The sequence below is a fragment of the Monodon monoceros genome, unplaced genomic scaffold (assembly GCF_005190385.1).
Source record: "Monodon monoceros isolate NGI ecotype Baffin Bay Population unplaced genomic scaffold, NGI_Narwhal_1 Super_Scaffold_11, whole genome shotgun sequence".
In the NCBI taxonomy this organism is placed as follows: domain Eukaryota; kingdom Metazoa; phylum Chordata; class Mammalia; order Artiodactyla; family Monodontidae; genus Monodon; species Monodon monoceros.
In genome coordinates, this window is record NW_021703767.1 from 33,934,940 (window position 1) to 33,942,132 (window position 7,193).

At 38.3% G+C, this 7,193-nt stretch overlaps 1 pseudogene; it reads right to left on the reverse strand.

Moving 5' to 3' along the window:
- Positions 1-2,582: 2,582 nt before the first annotated feature.
- LOC114891230 lies at positions 2,583-3,311 on the reverse strand (annotated as a pseudogene).
- Positions 3,312-7,193: the final 3,882 nt, after the last annotated feature.

Consider the following 7,193-nt stretch of genomic DNA (forward strand, 5'->3'; position numbering starts at 1 on the left):
TTCCTCAGCTCTTGGCCTATCACTGTATCTGCAAGCCAGAGTTCTTCATAAAAACAAATTATTCATAAAAACAAAGGCAGATGAAAAAGCTGAATAAAAGCATTATTTTATGTTCTTTCTCTCTAGATTACTGACTTTTGTTATTTTGGTACCAGTATTTGGTCCCATTCCACTCTCTTCCCATACAGGAACATTTAAGAATACATAAATTCTTGTTCCATACTGTATATGTGAGCTATCATAGGAATTATGTGGATAAATTTTCTTTTTTTGAAGGAAAATTGAAGTTATTCAGAAAGCTTTTTTAAAGAAATATATTTCAAATTATTTGTGAATAAACTTGACCACCTATCTCAATATTCTGTTTGCACACATTAAATATAAGTGAAAAATTACAATTTAGCTCCTATAATAGTGAGCATGAAAAGGAAACTATTCAAAAGTGAAAATGGTCTATGCATATTAAAAATTTCAAAATAGCAAATACAGATGGAGAAATATTTTTGCATATAAGATCTATATGTTTCATTATCAACCTCAATATAAAAGACAAATTGTCAGAATATTTAAAAGTGTTGTTTGAAAAATATTTTCCCAAAGAAAGTATATTATTTACTGCTGTTTCAAAAATTGCTTTTACTGAACTTTTTTGAGTCTAAATAGCTAAGGAGGGATCTATAACTTTATCATTACCCTTATTTTACTGGTGACTGGAAATGTTTCTATTGTATTTCTGTGTATATTTTTAATAAATTATTTTTGGTCCTTTATGAAGACAAATCTTATTAAATTTGAAACATTTTGTATATTTTTTTTCAGAAAAAGTTCTCTAGTCTTTACACATTTTGTTTTAAAAATCTGTCACTTATATGTTCCAATTCAAAATGTCATCTACATTCTCATGTTTTAGTGTGAGCAATGAAGAGGATTTTTGATGAATTAATTAAATTTCATTACTTTTAAATTGAAATATTCAAAATTTAAAAAGTAACTTTTAAGGAAAAAGAACTGGATTGGCATTCCTATGATCTTTTAATGAACTTTTCATATTTGGAAGTGTGAGTGGGTATAACAGAGGAAAATCAATATTTGCTAAGTAAGAGAAACAGACCAAAAATCCAGTCACCTCCTCAGAGCCCGGGAGTGGTAAATGGACAGGCGCTTTCATGCCCTCAGCTGCCATCATCACCACCACCACCACTACCATCATCATCATCAACGGCCCTAAGCTTTTAGAGCCACTCATGTTTTTCATTCATGTTATTTACTAGCTCTTCACCAAAATAAGAAAACCAAAAGAAAATGGGGTCCAAATCAATGCAAGTGTGTGAATTTAGGGTCCACCGAACTGGTAAGTATCTTAGACGTGCAAGCAATCATGTAGCCAATTTCTCTCCCTCCTTGCAGTGTTTAAAAAAACCCTAAAGCCCATAGAGTGTTTAAAGAAAAAAAGAAAAAGAAAACCCTTACCTGCATTTGATTCTATTGTCAACTTGCTGTAAACAATTTTTGCTTTAATATATGAATTACACTAATACCTTACATTACATATATGAAGCCAAATTACACTCACCTATTTGTTTACAACCTCAAACCTTACTCCCAGTATACATTCCAATAAATTTATTCTGTAAAAACAATACTTTTTTTGTTTTTGATTTTTTTTACAGTAAAGTTTTCAACTACAAACCTTGAATACGCGAAAGATGTTCCAAGGACAAGCATAACAGGACTGATAAAACCCAAACTAACTAAATGTGTTCTCACAATACAAGCTGGCATAAAAATAAATAAAATTTTCTATTATCACAATTGCAACAATAATGTACACATAATAATGGTTTGTGGATGAGTATTAATTATTCTAATTCTAGTTCCAAAAGAAAACAACAGATCATTTTTAGTCTATATTTAAAAGTCAATGCTTTGTCTTACTTCCCAAAGGGCTACTGCTGATTCCAGCTTTAAAATGTAAAGTATCAAACTTGAGTAATTAGCTCAAATTGTACTGAGATTGGGAAAAAATAAACCATTGCCTTGTTTTGGAGTAACACAAAAGACTCACTAACTTCACATATAGAAACTGAGTTTGTGTACATTAACAACATGAGTTTTGAGAAGTATACGTTGTCAACTAGCTATTTCTAATATGGAATAGATATTTTACAATATGATTAAACTTTACACATGGCCTCAAAACTGAAGAACAATTTTAAGTTCATCTTCAGTATGCCAACATTATGTATTTAGGAATTGGTTCCTGGGTTCTGTCACAGAGAGGAAATCCCTTAAGCATTATATTGAGTGGTCATTTTAAAAAATGCTAATTTATATTTAACTTAGTGTTTGTTTGGTGATGGTGGAGAAAAGGCAGGAGAGTGATGAACATAACTGCCTTGATAAAGGATCCTAGACTTGTATAAGCTTGTGCAAAAATCTGGATAATCCTTAGTGGTTAAGGGCAACTTCATGCAACCAAATAACATGAAATTAAATCAATAACCTTAAAAAAGGCTAAAATGTCTTTTTCCCCCCAAACGAAACAGAGAGGAATGTGAATAATGTACATACAAACTGGGGTTCTGTCAATGACAACAAGGACTGTGTGTTGGTTCATATCAAATCCAAGAATATTAGACAACCAAACGTATAACCTTCTTGTGGTTTTCTTAATATGCAGCATTCATTATGGTAGTTAGGTCCCTTCACTGGTTTTTTACAAGTCTGAAGTTGTGTTTCTTGTGTCATTGCCGGCATCTCCACCCTCAGAGCTCCTTTTATTTTATTCTTCTTTGCAGTCCTTGTCATCTTCATCTCCTGGAGAGTACCGGGACTGTTTAGAGGATTTCTTTGAAGTGTATGACTTTTTCCGTTTTGAGCGTGCTTTTTCATTCTTTCTTTTGCCTTTTCCATCTTCTTCTACTCTATCACCTTCTTCCTCACTGCTTGCCCCTGCATGCAGTATTCCCGCCTTCTCCCTCGGTTTCTGAAGAGTTCTGTTGCTGTATTGCCTGGTACCCAACAAACTTTACTGCTGGGTTATTTTCTATTTCCCACAATCCTTCATTAAATCCTTTCCGTTTGTTTGACTTCCCAAACTTGTCTTCGTATTCCTTATAAGGGAAAAGGTCTTTGGGACCTAGAAATGCAGTTTCATGGATGACAAAAAAGAAGATAGGATACGTATTTGCTGGAGGCTTCACAGCTCCCTCTGGGAGTTCCTCAATCCGGGCCGGCCAGTGCGGGTAGCCCTTCATCTTGCCGAAGACCAGGTCGCCCGCCTTGTACTTGCGGGGCCAAGGACGCGCCATCTGGGCCGCTCCCCTTCCTGGTCGTCCATGGGCTCTGCGAAGAGGCTGGGGGGCCGCCCCTCCGCGGGCCAAGGGACTGCGCCGCGCTCCCCGCGGGCCTCGAGCCGGGCAGGCGGGCGGACGAGCTGCCGCTCCGACGAAGGGAAGCGGTGGCGAGGCGGTATAATTGCTTATCAATTTTAGAATCAGTTTTTCGGGATCCTTTAAAAATTCTGCTTGTTTACGGAGTGAAGTGCATTGAGTTTTATTATAATTGGAGGGAAATATATATCCCTGCAATCTCAGTCTCAAAACCAATAACGTTTTCATTGTATTTAAATTTTAAAAAATAATTCTGATGGAGTTTTAAAATGTCAGCCAGGGCTTCCCTGGTGGCACAGTGGTTGAGAGTCCGCCTGCCGATGCAGGGGACACGGGTTCGTGCCCCAGTCTGGGAAGATTCCACATGCCGCGGAGCAGCTAGGCCCGTGAGCCATGGCTGCTGAGCCTGCGCGTCCTGAGCCTGTGCTCCGCAACGGGAGAGGCCACAGCAGTTAGAGGCCCGTATACCGCAAAAAAAAAAAGAAAAAAAGTCAGCCAAGTCCCAACAGACTCCCTAATCCACTCATAGATCCTTTATATGTGCTCTTCTCTCTGCTAGGAAGATCCCCCCGTCATATTTTGCCCAGCTTATTTCTACTCTTCATATATGGCTCATTTTAATATTTATTTTCTCAGGGATACCATTTCTTTAACTATATAAGTTACCCCTATTCATGTTCAATAAGTATCATATATTAAAATATTGCTCTTAAGACACATGGTACCCCAAGGGTCATCATTCTTGAAAAAGTAGAGTATACTAGTAAACACTACTTAATACATTTTCAAGGGTTAATTTTACTTTGTATCTTTTCTACCCTCAAACGCTCTCAAAAAAGACATGAAGAGGTAAATATTCAAGTTTGTAAAATATAATCTCAAGAAAAACATAGTACTATACTGACTGCTTACTATGTGCCAGACAATTGACACATACAGCTAAATATTATATATATTTTACATAATTATATAATATATAAATGTGTTATATGTAATGCCAAAATTATAGAGGGCTCATTTCCCAGGTACTAATCTAGGAGTTTCACATATATTAATTAATTCAATCATTATGACAACTCTATGAGGTAGGTGCTATTATTATCATGCCTAGTTTATAAAAACTGAGAAAAAAAGAAATTAAGTAAATTGTTCAGGTCACACAGCTGAAAAGTGGTGAAGCCAATATTTAAATCCAGCAGTGTGGTTTGAAGTCTACACTTTTAATTATGCACTTACATCTGTGCTTATAAGTTCCATATTAATTAATATTCACAATAATCTGAAATAGTAAATAATTACATTGAAATCATTATCTAAATGAGGAATCTCAGAATTCATTTCCAAAATTTTCAAAGGGCACATAAACTTCTGAGGCAAGTATTTAGAGTTGTCTAACTTTATATTTTATATGCCAATAATTATTAGATAAATGAGAGGAACTCCATGTTATATTATGTATTATATCATGTAAAATATGGTAATAAAAGCACAGCAATTTTATTGATTTCTAGATATTTTCAAAATATAACATTCAATCATTGTTCCTACTAATATACGCATTTTTCTGTTTGACCACCAGGATCCAAACTGATATTTTCAAAGACTTCTCCGTTATAGAACAATGATCTTAAAAAGAATGTCAGGTGATCTTAAAAAGAATGTCAATTAAAAAGGAAAATAGATGAAATTTCAAATCCTATTTTTAGCAACTTTTATTAATTTATGTTTACTCTCACAATTATTATAGGGTTACAAAGGAAATATTTAAGGGGTATCTAATTCAGTGATTGAATATTAGATTCCCTAGATGTGGTCTAAATATTAAAGATGCTAAAAGATTATGAAATGTAAAAGTTTTAAGTGTGCTGAGCACAAAGCTGACTTCCTTCAATCACTCAGAGAAAGCTGTCTAAATCCAAACTCTTTTGCTCATGTCTGTTCTGAAGTATGGAAATTTGAGCAAAAAATAATAGCATTAAGAATTACATTAAAATTTAATAAAGTGTTAGGCCTTTTCAGCAAGGATTTGCTTTGAAGTAAAGCTATTTAAGGTCTAACATATTGCCACAAAATCATTATTAAACCATTCTTTGAAGTTCCAGATGCTTGTAATTCCAGAAACTATACTTTGACATGATATAGAACAACTTAAGTCATTTTAAGAATTTACTGTAAAGTCTAAACTCTCAAAGAGTTCTCAAATTTAAGTATATTTTTTCACTCATAGACAAAAAAGTACAGCTTTTTCATCTATCTTTTATATTCATTCTAGCTCTTAATGCAGAAAAGCACATGGGATATTAATGGCAGATAAGCAATAACAGCATAATCTTAGTTTACTAAGTAATGTGAGAAGATAAAACAACAGCTAAGAGAAAAACATATTCATGTTGAAAAGAAAAAGTAGTAAACAATTTTTATCTTAAAAAAGAAAGATGGAAGGGAAGATGGCAGAAGAGTAAGACACGGAGATCACCTTCCTCCCCACAGATACACCATAAATACATCTACATGTGAAACAACTCCTACAGAACACCTACTGAACGCTGGCAGAAGGCCTCAGACCTCCCAAAAGGCAAGAAACCCCCCACGTACCTGGGTAGGGCAAAAGAAACAAGAATAAACAGAGACAAAAGGATAGGGACGGGACCTGCATCAGTGGGCGGGAGCCGTGAAGGAGGAAACGTTTCCATATACTAGGAAGCCCCTTTGTGGGCGGAGACTGCGGGTGGCGGAGGGGGGAAGCTTCGGAGCCACAGAGGAGAGCACAGCAACAGGGGTGTGGAGGGCAAAGCAGGGAGAGATTCCCGCACAGAGGATTGGTGCCGACCAGCACTCACCAGCCTGAGAAGCTTGTCTGCTCACCTGCTGGGGTGGGTGGGGCTGGGAGTTGAGGCTCGGGCTTCAGTTGGAGCGCCGGGAGAGGACTGGGGTTGGCGGTGTGAACACAGACTGCAGGGGGTTAGTGTGGCACGGGTGGCCGGGAAGGAGTCCGGGGAAAAGTCTGGACCTGCCGAAGAGGCAAGAGACTTTTCCTTCCCTCTTTGCTTCCTGGTGCGCGAGGAGAGGGGTTTAAGAGTGCTGCTTAAAGGAACTCCAGAGACGGGTGCGAGCCGCGGCTAAAAGCGTGAACCCCAGAGACGGGCATGACACGCTAAGGCTGCTGCTGCCGCCACCAAGAAGCCTGTGTACAAGCACAGGTCACTATCCACACCACCCTTCTGGGGAGCCTGTGCAGCCCGCCACTGCCAGGGTCCCAGGATCCAGGGACAACTCCCCCGGGAGAACGCACTGCGGGCCTCAGGCTGGTGCAATGTCACGCTGGCCTCTGCCGCCGCAGGCTCACCCCGCACTCCATGCCCCTCCCTCCCCCCGGCCTGAGTGAGCCAGAGCCCCCGAATCAGCGGCTTCTTTAACCCCGTCCTGTCTGAGTGAAGAACAGACGCCCTCCGGCGACCTACATGCAGAGGCGGGGCCAAATCCAAAGCTGAGCTCCTGGGAGCTGTGAGAACAAAGAAGAGAAAGGGAAATCTCTCCCAGCAGCCTCAGAAGCAGCAGATAAAAGCTCCACAATCAACTTGATGTACCCTGCATCTGTGGAATACATGAATAGACAACAAATCATTCCAAATTGAGGAGGTGGACTTTGAGAGCAAGATTTATGATTTTTTCCCCTTTTCCTCTTTTTGTGAGTGTGTATGTGTATGCTTCTGTGTGAGATTTTGTCTGTATAGCTGTGCTTCCACCATTTGTCCGAGGGTTCTATCCGTCCATGTTTTATTTTCATTTTTTTCTTAATAA